Below are 13,433 nucleotides of genomic sequence, written 5' to 3'. Positions count from 1 at the left end.
GCCAATCATTTATTTTTCTTTATTTGAGTTCACTCAGGCCATGGTTCAGATTGAAACTTAGGCATGCCACTAAAATGTGCCACCCACTCCTTTCATCTAACTGATTGAATCATGTCTTGACTCTAGCATGTGCAACATGACAAGCATACCATGATATATGATTTTTTAGAAAATAAAAATGTAATTATCTCAGAATATGTTCTGAACATCCATTGTTTGGAGGTCTATGGCACCAATTTCCCTTTGTTTGCTGCATAGTAACTCCTATAATCTCTGCCAACTGTTTACTTCCATTTATCATGACTTACAGCTCAGTTTTTAAAAGTACAGTACAGGGGCTAAAACAAATGTTATGAGTCTCCAAGAGATGGCGATGTTGAGACTTCTGTTGTCTCCAGATTCCTTTACTCTGCAGCCGAGCTTCTAAGGAAACAGAGAATTATTTTTAAATTCTGCATGATAGTGTCTTTATTAAAGAACATATATTAATCTAGAAGGCCTCTGTAGAGTGAGCTGTGGAAGAGCCAATGGTATTTAGAGAAATATATTGCACTCATAGAAACAGTTACAAACTAAGGCAGTTGGCATCACCATGGTACAATATGAATTATCTTCAGAACATCATCCTATATCCCAGTATGTAGAATATTTTATGCACCGTGATGTTTTTACTAACACGGAATTTAAAATATCACAAGATGGCATGGAAAACTTCACAATTTAAATAATTCTTTTTTTTAAAAAAAGAACATTAAAATACTCCCTGATCCAGAATGAAATCCCGAACCAGTTGGATCTCTAGCCACTCTCACAGCCAGCATGGGCTGGCAGAGGGCCTGATCTTGTGCTTATTGATTGCCAGCCTAAATAAAGCTGGCATGGGTTACCAAACTGCCTCCCCCCACAAGACACTGCTGTTTCTGTGAGTGACTGGTCTGTGTTTGCAGTAATACCTCCACCATTTCATAGAGCCAAAGTGTCCGGTTAAGACTCGAAAAACCCCCACACAAAATCAGATTTGTTGTAGACCTCTTGAGAGCAGATCTCTCTCATCTCAGAGGGGGGAAACCCTTTCTCTTTTTACAAAACCAAGCTTAAGCAGACCAAACTCTTCTCCATATGGGATGACAAGACCTTTCCAGCGATGGCAAGAAGGGACTGGTGTTTTTGTCCATAAATTGCATAGAACTCCCATAGAACTCCCAATACTGACATCTCTTCAAATATATGGGAGCTGTTTTAGGGTGATTTCAGATCATAGCTGCACTGTGCTGAGCAGTGCCGGATTTATGTATAGGCTAAGTAGGCTGAAGCCTAGGGCCTCTAAATCTAGGGGGCCTCACCAGCCTGCCCTCTCCCCAATGCCGCAGTCTTGCCTCTCCCAAAATTGCAAACCCAATACTTCGTGCAAGGGCAAGGCAACTTGGGCCTCTAAGTCTAGTGGGCCTCACCAGCCTGCCCACTCCCCAGTGCCACACTCTCCCCTTTCCCAAAATTGTAAACCCAAGACTTCATGCAAGGGCAGGGCAACTCAGGCCCAGCAACTATGAGATTCAGGGCTAGCCAGTGGTACCCAATTTGAAGCAGTGGGGCGCAACTTGATTATTATTTTTTGTAGGGCCCCAGTTCACAGCCAAGTCTGCAAAATAAAATCCATCTAGATTGCCCTGGTGCAGGGGGCCCCTTAGGAGCAGCCCATGGGGCCCAAGTTGGCCCAGTTGCTCCAACTGCCTTCAGGTCATGCCTGATAACACTGTGCAGATGTTGGACTGACAAGTCCTGCACCTTCTAGGTCCCTGGTGTCACCATTCAGAGTACAGACTCAAGGACTTGTTATGGAAATAAAGGGGGGCACTTATTGGAAATCAGTTTTGTCACCTCTCCCCGCCCCAAACCCCGAGACAATGAACCCAGCCACCTTTTATTCACAGTCACATAAGCACTATACTACAGCATGGCCATAAACTTGTACATTCAACCGCTGAAATATAGACCCAATATGTAGCAATGAAGATTTATGTTACTACTTTATGCATGAACACTGTGTTTTATGAATGGACTCTGTATTTTGTGAATTACCTAAGAGCCACCAATAGGGAGCTCTAGAATCTGACAGCTAACCAATTGGGCACCACCAAACAGCGACCCCTATTGCTGAAAGCAGGTAACCATCAGGGAATGCTTCAGCTCAGCCTTTGCACTGTTGACTAAACACCCCCTGCTGTGCAGATAATGGAGAAAGCTTGTAAATTGTTTCCCTTCTGCCATCCTGGCCAACTCTATTACGCTGGTGTAAACCTTGGTGCATCAGAAGCACAGAATAGCAGCAAATAAAATCCGCTGATACGTCTGCAACTGATAAGACTTGTCAACCAGTTCTTCCGAAGTCTTCCTAAATTATAGAGCTCCAAAATACAGGCCAAAAGAGAGCAGGTCTGGGAAGAGCAAGGCATACAATGGGCACCACCAGTGAAAAGGCCCTGCTCCATGTAACTCCTGCCCTGTCATTTGATAGAGTACCCACTTGCCCTCCTTCTTGACTTGGAATGCTCTCTATTAGAGTCTTCAGGTTCAGTACAAAGACCATAAGAAGGGAAAGCAGGGACCTTGAAGTTCCCAACAGCTCTTAATAAAGCAAGCAAGCAAGCAAGCAAGCACACAGGTCACCTTTGTCACAGTCAGGATGCCTATATCCTGGCCAGGCCTGCACCCAATCTTGTTTTTGTACAATCTTGTTTGTCCTCAGTAACCAAAATTATATTATCAACATATACCAGCAGAAAAGTTGTTTTCCTTCATTTGTAACAACAAAAAGTTGTTTTCCTTCATTCGTAGAAAACAAAGTGGCACTAATATAGAAAAGTTCTAGGGTGGCAACAGAAAGCAAACTAAAAATGCTTTTGCAGTTCATCAAAACTATCCATTTATATGAAAACTGGTGCTATTCACAGAAATCCTTCTAGTTGGTTAATTGGTTCGGCAACTTCCATGCACATGACGTGTGATGCTAATTATTTCCCCCAATTATTTCCAAGAGTTAAATGATAACTAATCAGAGGCAGCTACAAGAGAGCTATGAGATTCAGGTGAGGGTCAGATGACTTGCCAATCCCAGCAGGTATATAAGAGGACAACCTGGCCTGCCCAGGCCTCTGAGCCTCCCTTCACTACATGGAGAGACACCAGTTTATCAGGATACCAATTATAAATGGCTACACAGCAAATGTGTCATCAGAAACCAACCTACCCCAGTGGGATGTCTCTAGTAGAGGAAGAGTTCTTCCTTTGGAAGAAGGGATACTTTGGATCAAATCCAGTGTTTATGCTGAAAGGCAGCTTACTGAGAAGGGCCATAGTTCAGTGGCAGAGCATCTGCTTTGTGTGTAGAAGGTCCCAGATTCAGTTCTTCACACCTCCCCTTCCTTGAAATCCTGGAGAACTGCTGCCAGCCATTGGACAATACTGAGGTACATGGACCAGTATAAGGCTCACCATAAGGTTGCGTCCTATGTATGAAAGTTGAAATGTAGGGGGAAATGGCCCTGATGCTCACCATGCCCGATACCACCGCTCAATCCACTTTGAAATATTTTGTTGTAACTTCAAGATGAGCTGCCATCTGGGGTCTCAGTGAAACCATCAGATGGCTCTTTTGCCACGCATTCAGTTCTTACCACTTTCACAGAAAGCTGCATCTTGCTGAAATAAAAACAGATCAAGTGGAGCACCCCTCATTCAATAGATAAAACAGAACGAGACCTCCTGTTTTCCTGCCCGTACACTCCAATTTCCTAAAAGTTATAAAATTACCAGGTGCTATGCTTTATTTAAGCTCCGCCATTTACTCGATCTGTTCCCTACAAATTATATCACAGAAGCTGTTTTTGTTCTGATTATTTTAATTTGCCATTCTATATGGTAAACTCATCTCAGTGTTTGTAAATTATTATCCAAACAAAACCAGGGAAAAAATGAAACACAGGCACAGTATTTGGCAGGCTGCAAAATCCTGTGGGCTTTCTACACACAAGGCTTGCAGTGAGCTATAGAAATTGGTTCATTCAACTTCCTTTTTTCTCAACTTCCTGTTTGCACACCGATGGGAAACAAAATATTCTAGTGGGTGTTTGAACAGCTTGAGCTACGTTGACCTAGAACCATTGCTCAGTGCTGTAAATGCTGGCTTTGGATTTCAGCAGCTTGAAATTCAGCATCCCCTCTAGACCTTCAAGGTTTAATTCCCTCCACTTTTTGAGCTTGTTGTAAGCCACACATTTCAGAGTAGATAGCTCTTGATTACTCAGTATGTTGATGCTTTTTAGAAGAGAAAGAATATTATTGTCCCTTCTTAAAATTCTGTCGACAGTTTTCTCACAGCAATGATAATACGTGGCCAAATTGCAGGACTTATATTACAGCATACATTTGTACTATCCTAGACCCATGTGATTGTAAAATTCTCTTATACTCACATCGTAATTCTATTTGACTTTCTTTCAAGGTTGTTGTTTGTATGAACACAATGCAGGCTCCACAAATGGAACAAGGATGATTTCTCTCTAACTGTCATAGAGCATTATTAAGGATGGACAGTTTTCCAGGGAGTTATCCATGTGGTTCCTATGAAGGTAATGCTTATTTTTTTCCTAGAGTGTAGGTGATGCTATAGTGACACCTAGTGACAAATGAGAAGTATTGCATGTATTATAACAAGCATTTTAAAAACTAGTTAAGAGGGGAGCACCTATGTGTTTCACTCTGATGAAGATGCATATTAAACAAAAATCTGTACTATGAACCACATAACTAGCAACAGAAAGCCCGCCATTACTACTGATTTGGGGAAACCTAACCGTTGGATGAATATACCTGATGATTTCTTTTGCTTCAGTGATTTAGAAGCAAGCTCACATCTCCTGCCTTAAAATTGCATTGAGGATATTTTTAAAGAAACACTTTAATTGAAGTAGCAGAAAAAATGGAACTCCTAAGCTATTATTTATCATACAGATGTGCAGGTAGTAAATAATCTATGATGCCAGACCCTTCACAAAGAATGTAAGTGAAGTTATTGAAGTGTTGGATTTGTTATTCAAGTGCCAAACCTTAGCAAGAATTGAATTCCCTTTCTAATTTATTACCATCCCTATAGTTACATGTCTTACTTCAGGTTTTCTTCCTCTATTTTTGTTTCTGCTTTTCTCAGATATGTGTGGATTTATAATGCCTGAATCTGTACCTTTTCAGAATTGTTAACAGCTTGAAGAATCTCGCAATTTTGAAGCCGAATGTTGGACTTCATTGGACGTTTGAATCAACATGGGCATAAAACACTGAGAGGTAAGGCATGACAGTGCAGCCACTGAAAGCAATATTTGAAAAGCCGCTGCTATGATGCTATGGTGATTATTCTACCAAGTTCTGTTGGAGGATGTTATGCTGCAAAGGCTGTGCAAGAGTCTCTCACAATCCAATGGGAAAGACAAACACTGGTCTAACTAGTCCTGTACTAGGCAAAGTAACATATCAAAAGCTGACACCTAGGGTCACTGCAGCTGCTGGTGGTTGATGAAATCTATAGGCATGGTGCCATTTTATGTTATTTAATTGGAGTGATTGTGAGTGACAGCTGGAGGAGCAATTGACAAATAAGGGAATGGGGTTCCACATGGGCAGAAGATGCAATTAACACAAGACTTCACCTCTACAAGGTGAGAAGTAGGGTGGAGATAGCTAGACAAACCCATGGAGTAAAACAGGTACAGGTTTGATACACGAGTGGCTGAGCATCATGATATGAAGTCTGCCATTCTAGTCAGACACATGGAATATTTAAAATGGCAAGTTTCTCGGGTTGCAGGATACATTAGACTGAAGCCTTGGACCTTCTGAATACAGCGCATTAGCTCTGCCATGGCTAGCATGGATGATGACATCAAGAGAAGATACATAATCCCTGAAGGGGCATCACATAGAACAGGGCAAAGATTCTTCCGTGCTGCTCCAGGAGGCAGGGCTTGATCCAAAGTTACAGGAGGGTAGATTTGGGCTGAACATCATGAGAAACCCCTTAAGCATAAGCACAGTTTGACAAGGGAACTAGTTATCTGAAGGAAGGTGGGCTCTCCCTTGCTGGTGGTCTTATGGCAGAAGCCAGATAGACATCTGTTGGAAATGATCTCGTTCTGGATTTCCTGCGTTGATCAGTGTTGGAAAAGATGGCTTAAAAGGCCATGATTCTGTGATCTATGCCAATGAACAGGGCCAGCCCTACCATTCGGCAGAGTGCAGCAACTGCCTCAGGCAGCAGATAGTGAGAGGCAGACACTGGAGAGAACTATGTGAACCATGCAGGCTGCCCTGTGCCCTCTAAGCCAGCCTGCTGCCCGCAGGTATAGTAGAGGACTCTGTTGTGTTACCAGCATTAACTGCCAGCCAGCTCTACTTTTTATGTGGAATGGGAGAGGTGCCATCTTGTCCTCAGGTAGCATATGTCTTTGGCTAGCCCTGCCTGTGCTGACTCCTGCAGGCTGTTTACTGCCCTCCGTTCATCTTCTCGAGCTGTTGCTATTGACGTTCTTTCAATTCTGAGTGCTGCTGTTGCTTCGATTTGACAGTATCTCTCTCCCACACTCTCAGCAGCTGCTTACTGCGACAATGTACCTCTAGCAAAGTGGGAAGCTGAACAGCTGCTTGAGGAACCCAAGCCAATCTTCTGCCTGGATCTCTTGGCAGATCTCGCGAAAGTTGTGAGGACTGCATTAAACAACTTGCGCTGAATTAATTGTACCTACTACCAGCCTTTCCCTCCCAACCTAGGAGAAAACAAAGCTGTCATCGTCACCATTCGCATCATCAAAGGGTGGGGGGGTAAATCACTTGTTAATCGTCTTTGAAGCCTAAGGGTATTTTAAAATTATCCATCTATTCATAGGAATGAGCCTCAAACACACACACACACACACATGCACACAGCTGACATTTGTTTCCTTTGAAATGGCCTTCATCAGGTTTCTGAGAAAGGAGACGTGCTGTTTCTTCATCTATTTGTTATTTATTTATTTTTGTCACAATGTTTTGGGAGATGAGTCACAATGTGATTCATTTGCCCAATAGTATAAATAATCTCAACTCCAGCAGGAGTTGAGATGATATTTTGACTCCCTCCTTTCTAAAGATCCTAATGCACATTTTTAGGACATGGACAATGTGTGGCACCCAACACTACCAATGGGATCTGTAATCCAACAATATTTGGTCAGCCACAGGCTGCCCACCTCTTGCCTTAGAACATGGCAAGGCTCTTCCATCACGTATAGGCCAGGAACTATTCACATCTTTTGAGCTAACATTACAGGCATCAACCTTCCTTTCAATAATTTTTATTTATTTTACTGAAGCTTTTTTTTTTTTTTTTTGCACTGAGGATTTTAGAAGTGTGTTCAATTGAAAACTAGACAGGCCACATTCTTATGACCATTACCTCTACTTTGACAATGTTATGGTTCTGTGGAATCTTTGGATATCTCTTCGGAGATATCTATTGGGGGTATTATCCTGGTCAATCTTGCGTGAGATTTATTTAATCTGTAAGATTAGCTGTCACCATGGGAAGAGATCTTACAAAACCAATGACGGAAACATGTAACAGCTTTGAAAGCCATTTTTGCAGATAAGTGGCATATAAGTAAATAATAAACACAGACCTGAAAAGGTGTCCTTCACAATGAAGAACAGCTGAGCAACATATAAGTATGCCCAGAATATGGACGTTTCAGAATGATGAGACATACTAGGCACTCCTGGACTTTCTTGGATCTTTCATCAGATGGGGGGGGGGGGAGTGCACAGTTTGTGGCAGTGCCTTGGGGGAATATTCCATTACCCATATTTCACAGTAGAATTAATCGGTGATTTTTTTCTTTAAAAATGTTTAGGGGTACTCTCATTTTGACTCAAGAAAATCACCACTTTATAGTTCAAATCAGGAAAAATAAATAAAGTAAATGGACTAAAGTCCAAAGATTCACAAAATATTTAGGGGTATGCGTACCCCTGTGTACCCCCAGGAAAAAAGCACAGGAATTAACTCCTGGGAAAGGGTGGGACTCTGACAAATGTACTTCACACAGTTCTTTGCCTTCCACTCTGATATGTGTGAATGAATTCAGCACAAAGGCCAGTTGCTCTGCAGACAAGTACACAGCAGATTTAGCAATGAGTTGCTCAGATGAAGCAACAAGTTATCTATATCTATATATCTATATCTATATCTATATCTATATCTATATCTATATCTATATCTATATCTATATCTATATCTATATCTATATCTATATCTATATCTATATCTATCTATATCTATATCTATATCTATCTATCATCTATCTATCTATCTATCTATCATCTATCTATCTATCTATCTATCTATCATCTATCATCTGTTTATCTATCTATCATCTATGATCCAATGATTTGTGATGCATTTTGTACTTTATTCATGAGTGTAATTATATTGGGGAGGGTTGTGCTGTTCACCACTATGATATTATTTCTTAATGTCAGTGGTATTGAAATTTGTGGAAATAAAATAATAGCCAGGACTGTATAGGAATTCTAGAACCCCTGGCTACAGTGCCCGTCTCCTGCTATTATCTGTGTATTGAAGCAGAGCAACAGCTCCCTCTACTTGTCAGTTGCTCTGGTGGACTGTAGAGAGTAAGATGCCTGGTCCCTGGTTTGACTCACTGATTGCCTTACAGCAACAAGTTCCAAGTTATTGGATTTGGGTGGGTCAAAATGGTTAGAATGCTAGAATTTGGGAAGAATCAGGTTTAAATCCTTCTTGCTCAGCCATAGCTCTCTGTATCTTTTAAGGATGTGAGGGCGATCTGGCTGCGACATCTGTCACCCCATTGATCGCCAGGGTTGATTCGGCTGATCTGGCTGGCTAGGCGGGTGTCCCCTTCCTCCCTCACCGCTCCATGTGCGTCCCTCCCGAAGCTGCGTGCTCGGTGGAAGAGGACGACCATCCCAGATAGAAGGAGTGTACCGTTCTTCGGTCAAGGGTATACGATAGCTGCGCTCCCCTGCTAGAACCTCCAAACAAGCTCTGTATCTTTTAAGCCAAGCTATTTCTCCTCACCCTCATTTAGCAATCTGAGAAGTGGCAATATTACATATCTATCTCACAGGGTATTATGACAACGAAGCACATAATCACTTCATGGTATGCCATGAAAAACAGAAGTAATCTTCAAAAAAGCCTCAGAAAATTGTTTGTTTGTTTGTTTGTTTGTTTGTTTGTTTGTTTGTTTGTTTGTTTTCAGGATATTAGCTGAGGCTTAATGCAGCACAAATCATGGCATCTCAGGTCTACTTGCTAGTGAATTTTTAGACAAGAGTGGGGAAGCATAAGGCAATAAAATTACTACAAGAGCCAGGTTTACGTTCACACAAACAGCTAGCTGCTTCCACACTATATCCTTCCATTTTAAATTCCCCATGAGGATTCTAGACTGGCAGGTGGATGATTGTTAAAGGGAAAAAAATTGGCCGGTGGGTAGGACAGAGGTTAAGAATCGGTCCATTTTGAAAACAGCAATTATTAAAACAAAGTGATTGCCAAGTCATCCAGACACCAGTTCTACTGCCTCCAGAAGTATTTAAAGACTTTAAAAAGTAGGAGCGTCTAGTGTTGTGGATGAATGAATCAGCAAGAGTTTTGCTTTTCCAACCTGGCAGGCAGAAGAAAAGTTATGCAACCATCTTCATACCAGGCCTGTCAGTTCAGTAAGCATTTTAGAAGAGCATTGCAGGGCAAGAGTACACTTCTGAATCCCTAAACCTCTTTTTAACCATACTTGGATATGTTTACATCAGGAAGCTCATACCACGAGAAACTAAAGATCTGTCAATGCAATTACATCCCCTGTACCTGGATCTTCTAAGGAAATACTTCATGGGAAAAATATTTCATGGCTTATGATTCAATGATTTTCATCAAAATAGAGAATTCTTTGCACTGGGATATTTGCTTCTTCTTCCTCAGTGGCTATATACAGAGGGGAGGACTGCATCTGAATCTTTTTTAAGTGGTTGTGACAGTGAAATTACATGATGCCATTTTCAGCCCTCGTGCCTGTGTTGGTTTTGAGACTGGTTAAATGCACCATTCTGTGATATGTGACCATTATCTTTGACATGGAATCAGTTAGCACAGACTATTAATACCTCTCATGTTCTCCTCATTATGCTTTCTCATTTTCATGACAAAGACAGCAAGGGGAATGGAAAATGGTGCAAAATTAATCCTGACAATCTGGACACATGACCCTCTGCAGAAGGCACAGCTGGAAAACCCAGATGCCTGTTTGAAAAGTTTTCTGGGTACTTTTGTTTGCTGCTCACACGGATGTGACAAGCTACACTTATCAAGTGCAGTGAGTCTATACACTTGTGCCTGCTAGCCAGTTGTACTCTCATCAGAGAAGATTATTGACAAGATATAAGTAACTATGCACCAATTCACACATGCATGCTCATTGTTGGTTTTCTCATTATTTGATTACACAACATTTATAATTCTCAGCCAAATATGTGATTTAAATGGATTTTAAGTATGGATTTATTGTTTCACTTTTATGGACAGCACCTGAAGTCATAATTGGTTTAAGGGTATTATATAATAAAAGTTGTATTATCAGTAGAAAGAGTATGTGTGAATGGCAGACTGACACACTTGTTATATATTGTGAATGCTTTTGTTCAATCCAACTTGCTGTTCTTCTCAACAAACACAGTGATTAGCAAACTCAAGGTTTGATAGATGGTCAGTTTACCACATGGGTGCATATTTTATTCATTTTTTCCCCTTCCACCTATTTTAATGTATGGCTTTAGTAACTAGTAAGTCTTCCCCACATTTCACATTTCCCAAGTGGCACCGAGTGGTGAAATTATTCCTTTGACCTACAGAGTTTTGTGGCTAGAGTAAACTTAAGGAATGGCTTGTCTTATTTGCTTTTTCTCTGTGTCCTTCAGATCTGACAATCTCAAGAGGTGTTTCTATACAGCTTTTGCCGTTTTCATGATACACAGGTGGGGGTCTTGTATTGAAAAATCATACTGTGTTATCTCTGAAGCAATGTTAGTTTGTGTGTTGCATATTGAAGATGTGTTGTGTGTGAATTTATGATCAACCTTTTATTTTAATCAACCTTTATTTTGGCATTATATGTAAAGGATGTGCACACTGTGAAGAAATCCATGACTTGGAGCATGGAAAGCAGATTGAGAGTGGGTAAAAATTGTAGGAGAGAGAAACAACAGTGACCTTACTGTGGGTGTCTGCTATAGACCGACAAGCCAAACTGAAGACTTGGATGATGCCTTACTTGAGCAGATTACCAAACATTCAAAAAGGAGAGATATAATAATCATGGGGGACTTCAGCTTCCCCAGTGTCTGCTGGGACACAAACTCTGCCAAGAATGTAAGGTCCAACAATTTCCTCCATTGCCTTGCTGACAATTTCATTTTCCAGAGGGTGGAAGAAGCAACAAGGGAGTCATCTTCGACCTGATCCTCACCAATCGGGAGAAACCGATTGACAAAGTGGAAGTACTCAAAAACTTGGGAGGAAGTTCCATGATGCAGACACAAGGGGAAACTGTGTGTAGTCAGACATGCACTCTGGACTTTAAGAAGGCCAGTTTCAAAAAGCTTAAGGAGCTCCTGGGTGTGATCCCATGGTCAGAAATTCATTGGATGATCATCTGTCATGGATGCTTTAGCTGACATTCTGGCATTGCAGGTGGTTGAACTAGATGACCCCTGGTTCCCTTCCAACTCTAAGATTCTATGATATGATTTTAATCAATAACACAAATTACTTTTCCAACTTTAAAAAATAATAATATGTGGTGCTGCAGAAGTCAGCACACACTAAAACAAAGAAGCTTCTTGGTATCTGAGGCCAGTTCAGTATCTTTTTATTTTCTCCACACCATAAATAATTCTACACATCTGTTATGTGTCCCCCCCACACACGCTTTTTCTCTAAAATGTGAATTGCCCTGAGATCAGCAGGTATAGGGTGGTATACAGATTTAGTTAATAAAATAAATACTATTGATGCATCAATTAAAGATTAAAAAGTCACCAAGATGAGTTAAACATTTTCTTTCATTGTTTATTTGTACTAAAATTCTCAATGTTGGACATCACCCCCAAATCCAGGGGTCACTCTCATTGATGCTGTTCAAGCTGTTTTAAAGAAGGGAGGCATTGGATTATAGTTAACCAAACCAGTGAGGTCTCCACAGATCAGTGATATAAACTAACAAACTGAAAGAATAAACCCCATGCCAAGGATTCACTAAGCAAAGGTTGCTGTATCCATTTCTACAGGTGAGTGCCGATAAATTCAGTTCTTCTGACAGAACATATAAAATTGTCAGGGGACTTCAGATATTATTAGGGTCTTGCTTTACTTTCTGAAGTGAGACTTATTTGTGCCAAGGAAGAATGAAGAATTATAGCTGTGTGGGTTTAGAAAGGCTCTAATGGTTAGTTAGCAAAACTGCTTTCTTGGGGACGTGATCCTCTATAGCCTACACTCCTAAGAGGCTCACATCATCTATAATGTGTCCCAAAAAGGAGGAAGTGAAAAAGCAGAGAGCCTAAAGCATATGGAGTATTTCAAAAACCACACTGAAGTGTCTGACATACACTTATTTCATTATATGGTGCAAAAGGTTATGACACACCCTTTGTTACCTGTTTCCATCCTGCATGGTTGCCATTGCCAGTTTAGGGGGAAATTCATTTCTTCTTCATAATCTGCAATCACTTAATCTAGATCCCATCTAACCTGAGTTTTATGAAGCTTCATGAAATGGCTTCTCCAACTTTGTGTCTCCTGATTCTTTGGCGTTTTTACCTATTTTACTGGTAGTTTACCTGTTTAAAGGTAAAAAGGTAAGACTGGTAGTCATTGAGACATGTGATGGAATGTAGTTCCTCTTTCATATCCTCTACCTTGACTTTGGGTGAAAGATCAAATGCTGTGGTAGCCAGGAATGTAAGTGTAAAAACAGAAAAATAGTACAGTGGTACCTCGGGTTAAGTACTTAATTTGTTCCGGAGGTCCGTACTTAACCTGAAACTGTTCTTAACCTGAAGCACCACTTTAGCTAATGGGGCCTCCTGCTGCTGCCGTGCCACCAGAGCACGATTTTTGTTCTCATCCTGAAGCAAAGTTCTTAACCTGAAGCATTATTTCTGGGTTAGCAGAGTCTGTAACCTGAAGTGTATGTAACCTGAAGCGTATGTAACCCGAGGTACCACTCTATGTGCACAGTTTAGAGAGATTTTGTTTAAGTGATTTATAAATCTTTCTAAATGAATGAATGAATATGTTGTTAATGATG

General features: G+C 40.9%; 2 long non-coding RNA genes across 2 annotated transcripts in view; one reads left to right on the top strand and one right to left on the bottom strand.

Moving 5' to 3' along the window:
- The window catches only part of LOC310660151, a 586,996-nt gene that overhangs the window by 362,152 nt on the left and 211,411 nt on the right, over positions 1-13,433 (bottom strand). The window lies entirely within an intron of this gene.
- LOC310660077 overlaps positions 1-13,433 on the top strand; it is a 463,269-nt gene that overhangs the window by 431,338 nt on the left and 18,498 nt on the right. The window contains exons 11-12 of the long non-coding RNA XR_014503133.1: positions 4,502-4,628; positions 5,248-5,340. This is a non-coding gene — a long non-coding RNA (uncharacterized lncRNA). The remainder of the gene's footprint in view (positions 1-4,501; positions 4,629-5,247; positions 5,341-13,433) is intronic.

Source organism: Podarcis tiliguerta (genome assembly GCF_965153285.1).
Source record: "Podarcis tiliguerta genome assembly, chromosome: 11".
Classification (NCBI taxonomy): Eukaryota; Metazoa; Chordata; class Lepidosauria; order Squamata; family Lacertidae; genus Podarcis; species Podarcis tiliguerta.
This window is presented reverse-complemented; position numbering and strand designations above follow the sequence as displayed.